We start from the raw sequence: 17,288 nt of genomic DNA, 5'->3' as shown, positions 1-17,288 counted from the left end.
AAGAAACAAGCACACGTGAACAGGACTGCTGTTACGAATGAGTTCTCAGAACAGGAGAGCAGGGCAGAGAATCGAGAGCGGCCAAGTGTCAGACAGGACACTCTGGAAATACGTGTTCAGAGGTGGGGGCGAGGGTAGAAAGGGATGAGAGTAGAGGGCATCAGGGTGAAACGAACTTGAGTGCAAAACCCTCAGTGGGGATAAACTTGATGTGTGTGAAGAGAGAAGGGGATGGGGGTCCAGGCAGCCCTACTCCTTGCGGGGTCTAGAATGTATGCTGCTAGTGGTGGTGGATTTGATTGCCTTTCTGACCTTCTAGGAATGAAAGATCTTAGCTCCTGTGGGCAGCTGGGCAGAGAGTGGAGCTGTGTGGGCACAGACGCTGCGGTCAGCCCAGAAGAGATTGCTCCCTGATGCAGACCACCTGTCCAGAGCTAGGTGGACACACGGCGGGGCTCAGAGTGAGATCGGGCCAACCCATCACGGCCAGCCTGGCTCAGAGATGGAGGGTGTGCTGCTGGACCCTCTGAGAGAGACCCTGCGGACTACAGGTCACACTCATCCTCTCTCCCAGCGCACAGTTCCTTCTTAGTTTCCCCAGGCCGCTATCATGAAGTACCTCAAGCAGCATGACTTCAAACAACAGAAACATATTCTCTGGTGGTTCTGGAGTCTGGAACTCTGAAATCATGCAGTGACAAGGCCACACTCCCTCCGAAGGCGGTGGGGAGAAGACGTCCTATCTCTGCGAGCTTCTGGTGCTTCCTCGGCAATTTCGAGGATTCCTTGGTTTGCAGCCACATGGTTCCAACCTTTGCCTTTGAAGTCAAGTGCCATTCTCATGTGACTCTGCCTTCACTTGGCTTCTTTCTTCTAAGGACTCTGGTCTTTTGGCTGGGGGGCCCCTCTACTCCAGCGTGACCTCATTTTAACTCTGGTGACATCAGCAACAGCCCTGCCTCCAGGTAAGGTGGCACTCTGCGGGTTAGAGCACCCACACACCCTTTTTATTGCAGGAGGTGGGGATCAATTCAGCCTATAACACCTTTCCCGCCTCCCTAACAAAGGGCCTTTCAGCCTCTGATGGGCACTCCCCCTGAGGGCCCCTCGATGCAGTCAGCTCTCCTGCTGGAAATTCCCTCTTCTGCCTCCCTCCCACAAATATTTATCAAGGGATTCATAGAGTCCAGGAACACTGCCAAGTCCTGGTGCCCGACAGTAAACAAAACAGCTAGTGGGAAGGCTGACATGGCCTCCTCCTGGACCCGGGTTTCCCCTGGGGCCATACAGAGCACCCTGGCCCACCCTGAAGAGGGCTCTTCAGATACCTGAGGATGGCAGTGTGTTTCCTCAAATCTCCCTCCAATCAAACACCTTCGTTTTCTTTACTTATTCCTCAAATAGAGTGACAAGATAAATATTTTATGGACCAAACCAGGACAGTTTTGGGAGTGAGAGTGGTTGCTATTAATAATGACTCCACAGAGAAGACAGGCTAAACTCTGAGTCTCCCAGGCTGACCTCTCTGTGGGGTTACTTCATGGGGCACAGATTTCCAGGTCCTTTGTTCTGCTCTCTTCTGGGTATTTTGTAATCTGTCTCCTTTTAAATCATTGCTCCCAGAATTAACCGCCATGAGTGCTTGGCTTAGTGAAAAAAGCCAAATGGGCCAGGGGCTGGTTTCAATAAATGTGCCAAACAGCTTAACAGAGGTGAGAGGGTTGTATCATGGGACCCCTGAGGAAGCAACAATGGATTTTTTCTCAGAAGGCTGGAGATGGCTGCAGAGAGGAGCTGAGGTCTGCAATGGATCTTCCAGAGAACAGAAATTTCCCAGCAGGAAAGTGATGGGCATCTTGGGAAGGGCATCATCGTCAGGCCGTGATGGAGGGCAAGGGCTTCCCGCAGGGGCTCAGCGGTAAAGAATCACCTGCAATGCAAGAGCTATAAGAGATGTGAGTTTGATCCCTGGGTCGGCAAGATCCCCTGGAGGAGGGCTTGGCAACCCACTCCAGTATTCTTGCCTGGAGAATCCCATGGACAGAAGAGCCTGGCAGGCTACAGTCCATAGGATTTCATAGAGTCAGATATGACTGACGCGACTTAGTACACCCAGTGGAGGGGAGAGCAAGCTTCGTCACTCACCTGCTTCTGATGGAGACATGCTATTCTTCCCTACAGCCTGTGAGGTCTTCTCTGAACTAGCATTCCTTTGATTAAATTATGGGATATTATGAGAAAGACACACTTGCCCTGGATACCTGTGGTTCAGTCATACTTCTGATCTTCTGGTTTGTTCTAAGGAAGAACAGCCAAAATACAGGCAGAACCTAGCCAATGAGGGGTAAGTAGCTTAATCCAGGAGTCATGGCACTTCCGAGTCCCAGTGGGAGAGGGTCGTTTACAAGCATTTGCTGAGACAAGGGTCACTGATGGGTTTGTGCTGGTCTCTGGGCTTGAAGATCATGCTTGATCACGGCTCTCAAAGAGGTGCAGCTAGTGAGCAAGACACATGCGTGCAATGAACTTCAAGTCCTGCCAAAACTTCTAAGGACTGTCACACCCCTTTACAAATTTTCCATTTATTTTGGGAACACAGGGAGAAGTTCCAACTGGAGGAGTGAAATTGAATTTTCACTGTAGCGCTTCCAGGGTTTTGATGGCCAAATGGGGCTTTAGAGCTAGAGAAAGGGTGGGCGAGAGGTGTGGAAGCACAGAAAAGGCCTGGAGTAGGACTAGCCTTTGGGGCTGCCCTGGGGGAGGGGGGACAGGTCAGGAAGGTGACCTCAGGAAGCACCACCATCATGCCTGGCCAGCCATCTGTATCCCATCCTTCCCTCTGAGCAAGGTCCAAATGCCAGTGCAGGAACTGCCCAGGAAGAGGTGAGGGCAGCGAAGATCGAGGGAGATGACTTGGCTCCACAGACAAGTAACACACCACCACTGCTGGCTCCCCTGGTCAGCTGTCTGCACCTGCCCCCCTCCCCCTTGGAGACCAGCCCTACATCAGAGGCACCCCTCCTCCAAGGTGGGTGGTGGTGGTTCTCTAGAGTGATGACCCACTGTAGTGCTGGACTTCATCCAGACCCAACACTGTCCACAGCCCAGGCTGATAAGCTACAAGCATAGCCTCACCAACCCTCTGAAAGCTTAGTCTGTCACGGGACCATCGTGGACAGGCGCTGGGACCAGGGGTGTGAACCCCGGCAGTGGCTGGGAGAGATGTTCAAACCCCCAGATGGTCCTTGTTCTGTGCTCTCCTTTCTGGGGTGAGAGGGAAGTTCTTCAGGGACACCTGGAATTCAAGCATCAAGTCTGTCTCAACTCGCCTGAGTGGAGAACCCTCTCTCTTCTCTGAGCTCTGGGTCTCCTGCTGGACCATCTACCGTATGGTACTCCAGTTGGTGGTTTCTTCATCTTCATCATCTCTGGACTGTGGACAACCTGAGGGCTGGCAATGTGGCTTGCTCATGTCCAGATGCTCAGAACTGGTAACCGGTAAGTTGAAAGTGAAAGCGATTGTCTCTCAGTCATGCCTGACTCTTTGGGATGCCATGGAATGCAGCCCGCCAGGCTCCTTTGTCCATGGGATTTTTCTGGGCAAGGATACTGGTGTGGGTTGCCATTTCCTTCTCCAGGGGATCTTCCTGACCCAGGGATCAAACCCGGGTTTCCTGCATTGCAGGCAGATTCTTTACCAAGTGAGCTGCCATGGAAGCCTCTGTACCCAGTAAGTAGTCCACAAATGAGGAGTGAAAGAGGAAGGCCGTGGATGAAGGAAGATCTGAGGACAAATCATCTGGAGTTCTGGAGATAAGAGAAGATGAGGAAGAGGGGAATGGGACTACATTCTGGGTTGGCTTGTAGGGTTCATCCATGAAAAATACTGCAAAATTAAACTTTGTGGCTGTGTGATTATCAGTGTCAATCCAGGCATGATTCATCATTAGACAGTCATTATTATATTCATTCTTTTTCTTCTGATTCAAAAAAAATTTAATTTAAGCCTTTTGCGGGGCCCCAGGCATGACATTTACTGCACTGTAACTGATAAGACAGTCATGGACTGTGAACAGGGTGGTCAAATAGTAATGATTAGTCCCACCCAGCTACCAGACAATCAAAACCAGAGCAAGTTCCCAAAGGCTCCCCAGCCTTCCACTGTGCCAGACCTCACCCCTTGGTTGGCTGGATCGTGGGAAGCACTGCAGACTCTGGAGGGAGAAGCTGCTATAGTGGACAGAGGGACGCTTGGGGAGTGTGGCTCTGGGGCTCTTTACTACCTGGAAAGGAAGGGTTTCCATCTTTGAAAAATGGGTGCGGATATGCTGGTGCCTTCTATAAGCCCTGGATGGAGGCAGAAATAATGAAATCAGCTCACTGCAAAGAAGCCAGATGACTCAAAATGAGGTGTGGGCTCACGTGGTGATCCAGTGCTTAAGAATTTGCCTGCCAATGCAGGGGACGCTGGTTTGATCCCTGGTCTGGGAACTGGGATCCCACATGCAGCAGGGCAGCTAAGCCTGTGAACCTCAACTGCTGAGTCCTCACCCTAGAGTCTGTGCTCTGCAACACGAGAAGCCACGTCAGTGAGAAACCAGAGTGCTGCCAGGAAGAGCAGCCCTCGCTCACTCATAGCAACTAAAGAAAGCCCGTGTGCAGCAACAAAGACCCAGTACAGCCAAAAACAAATGAATGAAGCCTGAATGCCAGGTTTCTGATCTGGGAAACAGGTGATAGGAACATCACTGGAAGAGAGAATTTGGCAGGAGGAGTAGCTTGAAGGGAAAACATTGAGTTCAGTTTGGGATACCATAAAGGTGATGAATCTCTGGAATTTCTAGGGAGAGGTGTCTGCAAGCATTGAATAGATAACATTAGTTGTATTAGTCGCTCAGTTGTGCCCGACTCTTTGCGACCCATGAACTGCAGCCCACCAGGCTCCATTGTCCATGAGATTTTCTAGGCAAGGATGCTGGAGTGGGTTGCCATTTCCTTCTCCAAGAGAGATGAATGGATGCTGCTAAGTCACTTCAGTCGTGTCTGACTCTTAGTGACCCCATGGACCACAGCCTACCAGGCTCCTCTGTCCATGGGATTTTCCAGGCGAGAGTACTGGAGTTGGGTGCCATCGCCTTCTCCGAGATGAATGGATAGGTATAGTTTTTTTAGGAAATAAGGTGAAGATGCAAATGGCAATCTGGAAGGTTAAGTTGGTGCATAGTAGGACCTCAATAAATCAGTCCTGGGATGAATCAGAACCCCTCACACCAACACTTCTGCCCCAGGCTCATTGGCTGATTAGAATGAGCCCACACAGACTGACTTGAAGGGGAAACACAGAGCATCTTTTGTCTGATTATGATCAAAGCAGACAACTGGAGGGCATATTTTAGCTCCAACTACCCAAGGTGTAGGGCCTGTGGGGGCTTACTTCTGTCAGAAGTCAGCATGAGGGGCCAGCAAGAGCTTGTCTTGTTGTCTTGTGCCTTGAAGATCTGGGAGGCATAAGGAGAAGAAATAACATTTTCTAAACCCTGAGGAAATAGTTCTTTTCTATTCACATCTATTTCCCTGAGAGTATTTTTTTCCACTGTGTTGATAGATATTATATAATCACATTGTTTAAATATTTGAGATGGTGATTACACCACCATTCAATTTTAATTGCTGCTTCTGTTAACATTGTCAGACATTCTCAAGGAAAATTAATTAGGACCAAACAATTGATTGATGATCTTTAAAATCCAGGCTTTCAGAAACTAACCAGTTTCCACTCCCAATACTATAAATACACAGTGAATTTAGATCACAGAGCTTATCACTTTAAGGATGTTTTCCCCTAAAGCCACATGTTAGTCTTACCACTAATAAATAAAGATGCAAAGTATACAATTAAGAATCACAAAATTTATTTTTACACAAAAATTCCTTCTATAGTGAGTCTGATGCTTCACTCACCTCTGCCTGAACCCTGTGACAGTCATCTCAGCACTTACTACTAAGATAGCCCCATCCATTTTCAGTTCTAGTTACCAAATTCTAGTTTTAGTTACCAAATTCTTTCTCCTATTGTTAAGACTGGGGATTCCATTCCCAGACACTGCCTCCTGTCACTTGTAAATTTCACTCTCTGGAGCAACATGGACAACTTCCATTTCTAGTCTGAAAGAAGATTCCTTTGAGAACTGAGTTCTGGGGAAACAAGCAGACTCACTAGATGCTATCCTTTGGTCCCTAGTGATATACCAGGGTGAGGCTCTTGTGAGTCTGTGCATGCTAAGTCGCTTCAGTGTATCTGACTCTTTGTGGCCCCATGGACTATAGCCCACCAGGCTCCTCTGTCCATGAGATTCTCCAAGCAAGAATACTGGAGTGTGTTATCATGCCCTCCTCCAGAGGATTTTCTCAACCCAGAGAGTGAACCCACGTCAGCTGACTTCATGTTCCATGGTGGTGGTGTAAGTCTATAGAATTACAGGATTTGAGAGATCTTTCAGAAGGAGTTCTGAATAGATTCGTAAGTTGCTGCAGTTTCATTCAGATGTTATTTACATAAATGACAGTGTACCCTAAGATCTACGTAGGCCATCATCACTTGAGGGTGATGGGGGTCAGCACTGGAAGAAGAGATAACATGCTATACTGAGTATGTTAAAAATCAAATTGACCAAACAAAGATCCGTCTAGTCAAAGTTATGGTTTTTGGATGTGAGAGTTGGACTATAAAGAAAGTTGTGTGCCGAAGAACTGATGCCTTTGAACTATGGTGTTGGAGAAGGCTCTTGAGAGTCTCTTGGACAGCAAGGAGATCCAGTCAGTCAAACCTAAAGGAAATCCGTCCTGAATATTCATTGGAAGGAGTGATGTTGAAGCTGAAACTCCAGTACCTTGGCTACCTGATGTGAAGAACTGATTCATGTGAAAAGACCCTGATGCTGGGAAAGATTGAAGGCAGGAGGAGAAGGGGAAGATAAAGGATGAGATGGTTGGATGGCATCACCGACTCGATGGACATGAGTTTGAGCAAGCTCTCTGGGAGTTGGTGATGGACAGGGAAGCCTGGTATGCTGCAGTCCACGGGATTGCAAAGAGTCGGACAGGACTGAGTGATTGAACTGAACTGAAAGTCAACTTGTATGTATAAGTGTATGTTGATTACAAATTTAAAACTTCTGTTCATGACTTTTAATACAATCTTGAAGATCACGTCAGGGAACCTGTAGAGAGGCAGCTTTATAAACAGATGTGCTAGAGAGAATCCCACAGGCTGCAACAAAGGTCCCATGTGCTGCAACTAAGACCTGATACAGCCAAATAAATAAATACATCTGTAAATAAATATTAAAAACAAATAAAATAAAATATGGACAACTTCTTTTAAAAATACAAGCAGAAAAATAAATAAAAATTCCTTTACCATCCATCCCCTCAATCCTTACATCCCACCCCCAGTTCCACCAAACAGTTTGATATACAACCTTTCAGATACATGTGAATGAGAACATATGATGTTTTTCCTTCAAAAATGAGGTCATGCTGTATGTTTTTCTACAACTTCGTTTTTCATCTATCGCTAGAGCCATGTATGGTTCTGATGGGTTTGAAAAGAAGTTATACATTATTCTTAGCCACGTATTACTCTGATGGGTTTTTAAAGAAGGGTTTCACTAGAAATAATGCCAGTGAAATGTGACGTTTTGAGTCCACGATTCTAAAGAGTTGGATGAAAGCAGAAAAAACTCAGGTTAATATCCAACTATTTCATCTTGGAAATATGGCAGAAATTCAGACAGCAAGTGGGGAAATAATCTAGATAATTAGGGAATTCTGAATGAGTGGGAATTATTTTGTAATATTGTTGATCATCTCTACAGTTACACGGCACTTTGTCATTTATGTCACAGTTGGCAATGACAGCAAACCTGCAAGGATGGAGGGATTAATTACCCCCATTTTAAGTCTGAGAAGACTGAGGTTCAAAGAAGTGTCCATGCAGCTGGGAGACAAGAAGTTGGGAGCGAGGAGGGGGTTGTGTTGGACTGCTTAACAAACCTGCTTCTCCCTGAGCTGACTTATCAAGGTCCTCAGCTAGCAGGTGAACCTACAAAGGAGCACCCCTTGGTATCTGACCTCATGGATCATGCAGAACTGAGGCTACTTCCTCAATTTTGGTGGAATGATGTTTTGGGACCTCTGGCTTAAGGGCTGGGTTCCTTTTTGTCTAAACGTAGTTGTAAATGATTGAGAGTGTTTGGTGAGCACCTCTGAAGTGCTTGCCCCTTGTTGAAAATCACCGAATGCAGGACAGTGGAGCCTGCACTGAGCTGGCATCCTGGCTTCAGTCCCAACCTATGTGTGTTCATTCCTCTCAGGATGCTGTCACTCCAGCTGCCTGAGGAGTGGCTTGGACTAGAGGAGCTCTTCTTGGCTTGGACTTGGGGTCCTTGGGGCTTCCATGAAGGTGGAGAAGGGACCTTATTCGTTCCCAGGTTCAATCAGTGAAAACCTCCTGTATTCATCCTCATGGTTTCAAAGGTGAATGAAGAGCCCGGGATTATCTAAGATTGACTTTGGGTTTTAATGGAGCAGAATGAGGACAAAGAGAACCAGAGACCCTGTCTGGCACTCAATGATGATGCTTGGAAAGTTTGCCAGGCTGTGTAGACCTATCTTCTCAGTGGAAGTCAGGCAAGATGCTGTGGGAAGAAAACAGGCACAGCTGGCTCTAGGACAGCATCCATGTCCGATGGTCTGGCTCTCCTTGGCTCTGATTAGCAACGATGAGACTAGAAGACCCAGGTTTTCTCTGGGCCACTCACAGAGGGGATTATGGCTCTTGTCTGGCAGTATGGTGGGTGGGGTTCTTTAGTGAGCCAAACAGGAGCAGCGAACTGGCAAAGCCTCTTTTTCCTTCTCCCCAGCCTTCCCAAAACCTTGGAGTGTGAGAAATGAGCATCAGATAGAGAGAAAGACAATCTTCCTTGGGAGCCTAAGCAGACTCTGCAGAAAAGGTGACACATGCTTGGGTTCCCATCTTCAGGAGGCACTGGGAGCCTTGCTTAACTTAATCTGCTCTCTTCCGGAGTCCCAGACCTGGAATCTGCAAGGTGAGCTTTTGTGAGGGTCCTGGAGCCAGTGGCTTCTCTCAGCCCTCCACTCGTGAGAACTGCCCACCTCACACTCATATCTGAACATTTCATTCCTTCCTCACAAAACAAAATGCACTACGTCTAAACCCATCACAGGAGAATGGAGAGAACTGCCGGTTTCAACAGTAGGAGGAGATGAAAGCCAGAAACTTCTGCTGCTTTGGTGACAGAGTACCAGCGTTTCTTATTTGTGAGTTTTGATTTATCTAAATGCTTGACATTCAGTCTGAGTTTAAAAATCTTAAAGATGCCCAGAGGTTCTTTGGAGGAGGCCAAAAGAGAAATGAGAAAGTGGGGTTCAGGGTCCCCTATTTTCATATCAATCAGACCTAGTCCATTTATGTCTCATTAAAAAAAAATCTAGGTTTAGTGTAAAAGTTATTTGATTTTTTTTTATTTTTTTAAATAGTTTTGGGGACTTCCCTGGTGGTTCAGTGGTAAAGAATCCACCTGCCAAAACATGAAGCACTAGTTCATGTAGAAGAACTCATCACACATTCTTCCCTGATCTAAGAAGATCCCACATGCCACAGAGGAACTAAGCCCAAGTCCATTTGCCACAGCTGTTGAAACTGTGCTCTAGAGCCTGGGAACCACAACTACTGAAGCCTGCATGTCTGGAGTTCATGCTCAACAACAAGAGAGGTCATCACAGTGAGAAGCGTGCACACAGCAGCCACAGAGTAGCCCCAGCTTGATGCAACTAGAGAAAGGCCATGCAACAAGGAAGACCCAAATTGATCTTTGACCCATAGCCAAATTGGTTAAGCTGGTCCATTGGTTAGGACGCCGAGCTTCCACTGCAGAGGATGGGGGTTCGATTCTGCTTGGAGAACTAAAATCCTGCATGTTGCAAGGCACAGTCATAATTAACTAACTGACTGACTGACTAAATAGTTTTGATGCTAAAACCAGATTTGAAAACCACAGGTCTGTGGTTTCACTTTTCTATGGGGTGCTGGTCCTGTCATTCTACACATATATAGAGCACAGTCTCATTTCAGGAGAACAGAGAAATTCATTCACTCATTCCACTAACATTTATTGAGCACTTCCTTTGTGCCAGGTAAAAAGTGTGCCTCATGAAAAATTTAAAAAGTCTAATAAATGTGCCCCACCCTCCACCCCAGCCCTTAAGGAGGTAGTGTAGTGCTAAAGGGTACAGGTTACAGGCCATGGCAGGTGGTTCAGAGGATCAACAAGAGTATGGGCTGGGAGGCAGGCCTGGGTTTTCACGCTTGTGTGATCTGCCTCCTAAGAGGGGTAGCCAAGGACACAGTTCTCTTCAGGACATCTCTCTTTCTAGACTTAGTTCAGTATCTTCAACCTATGTGGGGGACAGTCATGTTTTAGTTTCTTTTTCCCAAACCATTTTGTCCAACTGAGGAGTCACCTTAATCCAATCAGAGGTTTTAACAAAGGGTAGAACAGCTGCACTCAACTGTTTCTTGCCTTCTTTTTCTTTTCATGAGGGTTTGCTTCTCTAATAAGGATGCTATGTAAAGAGAGAAAACCAAAACCCCCAGAAGCCTTTGTTATATTAAGCCACTGAGATTTAGGGTTTGTTTGTTGCTACTGCACAACCTCATCCATCCTAATATAATTCATCTACTCTAATATTGTGGGCAAACTCCAGTATCTCATCCTGTAGCTTAAATGTCTCCCAGTCTGTGAAGTCATGGCCCACTCCCCCAGATGGAGGTGAAGGATCTTTCTTCTGTGTGTACGATATATTATAACATGGAATAAGTTTAACTGGACTCTCTGGGTCTTTGTCATCCCTACTGGTTTGTATATACCTTGAGAGTAGAAGGTACATATGTATGTATTTGCTGATAGACTGAACGAATGCAAGTATAGTGTTTGGAAATTGATTCTTAAAGCCTAGTGTTTATTGCTCATTTCTGAGCTGCATAGAAACAATCTGTTACTGTGTAAGTGACAAAGTGCAATTGTCAGCAACTGCCCGACAATTTGGGTTAGGTTTGAAATCAAGGAGGTTAGAAAAAAGGGTTTGGTAGGTTTCTTTAGACGCTAACAGCCAGTGTGCTGTGAGCACTGAGGAGCCAGACAGAAACCCTCCGCAGCAAGCGTCAGGGAATACAGCGCAGTCTTCCGTGCTGAAACAATTTGTTGGCGTTTACAAGTTCCCATTTTCTGTATTTTAACTTCTAATTGGTTTCCTCTTTTGTGCTAAGAATGCCATCTGTCCCTTTGACAGGTTTTTGGACTTGGTACCACTTACCAGGAAATCTGACCATCATTGTAAAATTATTCTAAAGTGCCCATTCCAAACAGCCCTGTTTTAATAACTTCACAGAGAATCTCTACTATTCTTGTGGAGAGGTTTTATCATCTTTCTGGCACAAGTTCACCTTCACGTTTTCTAGGAGTTCATCATAAAATGTAAGGTATGGACTTATTTCAATTCCAAATCTCCTATCTGTTCCCTTGCAGTAAAAAGGATATTATTATCCCTGTTTGCAGATGAGAAAACTGACGCTCTGGAAGTGAACTTGTCTCAGATATGAAACAACGTAGTGTGAGGACATTAAACTTAATTTCTGAATCTGAACCCACTGCTCTATGGATACCATTTCTACCTTGTGGAAGCACGAGTAGAGTTCACTATTCCATTTAGTGAACCAAAGAAACTGAGGCCAAAGGAAGTTAAAGGACCAGTGTAATATGCTTCAAGAGTTAATTCATGACTTAGGGCTTCCCTGATGGCACATTTGGTAAAGAATCTGCCTACAGTGCAGGAGACTGCCTATAATGCAGGAGATGGTGGGATGACCCCCAGACTGGGAAGATCCCCTGGAGATGGAAATGAAAACCCATTCCAGTATTCTTTCCTGGAGAATCCCATAGACAGAGAAGCCTGGTGGGCTACCGTCCATGGGACCACAGAGAGTTGGACACAAGTTAGGGACTAAACCAGCACCTCCAATCCTGAAGGACACCAGTCCTCTCCCCACGGTCTTGTGCATTCATTCTTACTATCTTATACAACCTTGGTTTTGTATGATCTTCTTCCAAGGCCAAAGTTACTTGGGTTATGGACAAACTAAGAGGGAAGGGAAGCCACCCAGGGAACTGAGATACCAGGGATCCCCTAACAAGGGAAAGAGATTATTAGAGGAGAAAGAGACAAGATTATTAACTAGACCCACCCAGAAAATGGTAGCTCAGTTGGTAAAGAATCTGCCTACAGTGAAGAAGACCTGGGTTCAATCCCCGGGTCAGGAAGATACCCTGGAGAAGGAAATGGCAACCCACTCTATATTCTTGCCTGGAAAATCCCATGGACAGAGGAGCCTGGCATGCTACAGTCCATGAAGTCACAGGAGTCGGACACTACTTAGTGACTAAACCACCACCAACTTCATAAGGCTCACCCTGGAACCCAACGCTATAATTTGTTGATGTCAAATGTGCTGAGCTACTATTGGTAGGTTAGAGCCAGGACAAGAGAGCACCAAGTCATACAAACCAGATAATCATGATGGTGTGATCACTCATCTAGAGCCAGACATCCTGGAATGTGAAGTCAAGTGGGCCTTAGCAAGTATCACTACGAACAAAGCTAGTGGAGGTGATGGAATTCCAATTGAGCTATTTCAAATCCTGAAAGATGATGGTGTGAAAGTGCTGTACTCAACATGCCAGCAAGTTTGGAAAACTCAGCAGTGGCCACAGGACTGGAAAAGGTCAGTTTTCATTCCAATCCCAAAGAAAGGCAATGCAAAAGAATGCTCAAACTACCGCACAATTGCACTCATCTCACACGCTAGTAAAGTAATGCTCAAAATTCTCCAAGCCAGGCTTCAGCAATACATGAACCGTGAACTTCCAGATGTTCAAGCTGGTTTTAGAAAAGGCAGAGGAACCAGAGATCAAATTGCCAACATCTGCTGGATCATCGAAAAAGCAAGAGAGTTCCAGAAAAACATCTATTTCTGCTTTATTGACTATGCCAAAGACTTTGACTGTGTGGATCACAATAAACTGTGGAAAATTCTTCAAGGGATGGGAATACCAGACCACCTGACCTGCCTCCTGAGAAAGCTATATACAGGTCAGGAAGCAACAGTTAGAACTGGACATGGAACAACAGACTGGTTCCAAATAGGAAAAGGAGTACATCAAGGCTGTATATTGTCACCCTGCTTATTTAACTTCTATGCAGAGTACATCATGAGAAACGCTGGGCTGGAAGAAGCACAAGCTGGAATCAAGATTGCTGGCAGAAATATCAATAACCTCAGATATGCAGATGACACCACCCTTATGGCAGAAAGTGAAGAGGAACTAAAAAGCCTCTTGATGAAAGTGAAAGAGGAGGGTGAAAAAGTTGGCTTAAAGCTCAACATTCAGAAAACGAAGATCTTGGCATCTGGTCCCATCACTTCATGGCAGATAGATGGGCAAACAGTGGAAACAGTGTCAGATTTCATTTTGGGGGGCTCCAAAATCACTGCAGATGGTGATTGCAGCCATGAAATTAAAAGACTCTTACTCCTTGGAAGGAAAGTTATGACCAACCTAGATAGCATATTGAAAATCAGAGATAGTACTTTGCCAACAAAGGTCCGTCTAGTCAAGGCTATGGTTTCTCCAGTGGTCATGTATGGATGTGAGAGTTGGACTGTGAAGAAGGCTGAGCGCCGAAGAACTGATGGTTTTGAACTGTGGTGTTGGAGAAGACTCTTGAGAGTCTCTTGGACTGCAAGGAGATCCAATCAGTCCATTCTAAAGGAGTTAAGTCCTGGGTGTACATTGGAAGGCCTGATGCTGAAGCTGAAACTCCAATACTTTGGCCACCTCATGTGAAGAGTTGACTCATTGGAAAAGACCCTGATGCTTGGTGGATTGGGGGCAGGAGGAGAAGGGGACAACAGAGATGAGATGGCTGGATGGCATCACTGACTTGATGGACATGAGTTTGAGTGAACTCCGGGAGTTGGTGATGGACAGGGAAGCCTGGCTTGCTGTGATTCATGGGGTCTCGAAGAGTTGGACACGACTGAACGACTAAGCTGAACTGATCCAATATAAAGCAGGCACTTTAGGGATTTCCCCCCACCCACCACCACTACCACTTAATCCTCAGTTCAGTTCAGTCCAGTCGCTCAGTTGTATACGATTCTGCAACTCCGTGGACTGTAGCACACCAGGCCTCCCTGTCCATCACCAACTCCCAGAGTTTACTCAAACTCATGTCCATTGAGTCAGGGATGCCATCCAACCATCTCATCCTCTGTTATCCCCTTCTCCTCCTGTCTTCAATCTTTCCCAGCATCAGGGTCTTTTCAAATGAGTCAACTCTTTGCATCAGGTGGCCAAAGTATTGGAGTTTCAGCTTCAACATCAGTCCTTCCAATGAGTATTAAGGACTGATTTCCTTTAGGATGGACTGGTTGGATCTCCTTGCAGTACAAGGGGCTCTCAAGAGCCTTCTCCAACACCACAGTCCAAAAGCATCAGTTCTTCGGCACTCAGCTTTCTTTATAGTCCAATTCTCACATCCATACATGGCTACTGGAAAAACCATAGCCTTGGACTAGACGGACCTTTGGTGGCAAAGTAATGGCAAAGTAACTTAATCCTCACAGAATGCTAATTTAATTTAAAGACTTGAAATTAAGTCTGGGAGTGGCTGTCTGGATTGGCTCATCGAGCAGAGCTCAGTTGGCCTGTCTGTGGTGGGAAAGGCTCCTTCTACTCCGGAACTGGCAATCTTGTTAGAAGAGACACACCTACACAAGAACCTGATAAAGAACACAGCTGGATTACGCTAGCTGGCAATCAACAATGGACAGAGATTTGGAGGGAAAAGTGGGGCTGGGGCTAAGAAGATCAGCATTCCTTCTTAGAGAGTCTCCTGCTGAATTTTGAGAATTTGAAGCAAAAAAGAAAAAGACTTTCTAGGCCAGAAGTAGCAGTGGAACCTGTCACTCATCACTGTTTAAATACAAGCAAACCCCTCACCCTATCCTACCCCCAGGCAGATCTGGGCTATAGGGTTTCCCAGGTGGTGCTAATGGTAAAGAACCTGCCAACAGGAGACGTTGAGATATGGGTTCAATCCCTGGATCAGAAAGATCCCCTGGAGAAGGGCATAGCAACCCAGTCCAGTATTCTTGCCTGGAGAATCCCATGGATAGAGGAGCCTGGTGGGCTACAGTCCATGGGGTTGGAAAGAGTTGGACATGAGTGAAGCAACTTAGCACTCACGCATGCATGGGCTGTAGGGAATTTCTCCAGCATCCTAGGAAACTAAGATTAACAAGAACCAATGAATGGGCAAATCAGCCATTAGTTATGTAACCACCGCAAGAGGTCTGAAAATTTCAGCTGAGGAAATCTGGACACACCCCACCAAACTAAATCAGTGACAATGAAAAGTAGTCCCAGAAAAAAAAGATGGGATGTAGGAAGTACTATTGTTTCTAAGGGGTGGTGCCAAACAGACTTGAAGACCAGATCTGGAGTCAGAATTCCTTGTGGTTCTTATGGGTTCGCACTGAGACTGAGTTCCCCTCCATGCAAAAGCTCTGATGCTGATAAATCAAGTTTGTAGTCTACAGAGTGGAAGCTTCTTTGCCTCTCTCATCCCTCTGAGCCTGGCCCTGAGCCACTTGCCTGTCTCCCTGGACAATTTTCCCATCTCGTTTTTTAGCATCAAGTAAAACAGGTAAACAGGAATTCCAGCTCTATGGCAACTACCATCCCTGAAGTTCTTCGGAGTTTGCAAGCCATTTTTACTCACCCCATCTTCGTGATTTCCCTATGTCTCTGTAACATACTAAGCCTGAAAGAAAGCTTCCTAGTGGAAGGTGGATCTCTGAGCTGCCCCAGAGGATGCGATATCTGTCTGAGGGGAGTAGAGCCTGTTGGATACTTCTGACTTGCTAAATCTGTAATTAAATTACTGGCATTCAATGAAGATAATTTTTGTTTTATATATTATTGTGCTATTACCAGTAAAACTTCTCACCCCCAAAACTCTTTCAGTGTTGTATCTTAAATTTTCCTGCAGCCTCAGAAGTAAATATACATACATACATACATACATACACACATATATATATATATACATATATATATATATATATATGTCTAGTCTTGGGCACATCCAACATCATATACTCAAATGGCTTTGTTTGGCTTGCTTCTAATCCTAATTAAGCCAGTGCCATTTTATTTCTTTGAACCCACTCTCAGCTGACTCAGTTCAGCACTGGTTTGGTTTGAAAGAATGCCAACTAGCCTGGGAGACGAAAGAGAACTTTGGGGATCATATTAGCCTTCACCAAAGGATCTTTTACTTGCCCCAACTGGTCAGCTTAATGACGACTTTTCCTGGGAAGTAATGAAAACATTGTTTTGAAAATTAACCAAAACAAAAAATTATTCCACTGCTTCAAAAATATTGCATGAAGAGGAAATCTTCTCCCTCCATCTGATTCCTTTCCTCAAAGTAAACCACTATTAACCAGTTGTTGCATGTTACACCCAATTTGTTGCTGGGTTTATGCAGACATGTGTAAATGCTCAGATATCCAAAGTGGCAGACTGCTGCCCAAGACCTAGTTTATTTCCCTTTATACTCATAGATACCTCCAAGTCAGTACCTGTAGATCTAACACATGATTTTCAGAGGCTGCACATTATTCCATTGCTTACATGTATTATAAAAGATGCAACCATGTTCCTATGGAATGGATTTAGATTATTAACAGCATTTTTGCTACTGAGGACAAGGCTGTAACACAGCTTCTTGTTCATGCATTTTGACATATTTATTTTATTTTTTCTTGTAGCAATAGGGTGGATTTGGAAGACTGGGATTGCCTTTATTCTTCTGGCTGGAATGCCAACAGTGTAAGGAGGGTCCCTACCCCCCCGCCCCAGCCTTGCCAATACTTGAGCCAATCTGCTAGACCAAAAAATGTTAATCTCCTTGAGATTTAATTTGCATTTCCTTGACTACTAGTGAAGCTGAGCATCTTTTCATATGTTTAGGAACAATTTGCATTTCCTACTCAGTAAATTATCTACTCTTATCCTGGACCCATATTTCTATCGGGCTGCTTTTCTATTTGATGTGTAAGAAAGAGCTCTTTGTAGACA

This window comes from Budorcas taxicolor, chromosome 11 (assembly GCF_023091745.1).
Source record: "Budorcas taxicolor isolate Tak-1 chromosome 11, Takin1.1, whole genome shotgun sequence".
NCBI classification, from domain to species: domain Eukaryota; kingdom Metazoa; phylum Chordata; class Mammalia; order Artiodactyla; family Bovidae; genus Budorcas; species Budorcas taxicolor.
The sequence above is the reverse complement of the archived record's forward strand: the minus strand, read 5'-3'. Positions refer to the sequence as shown.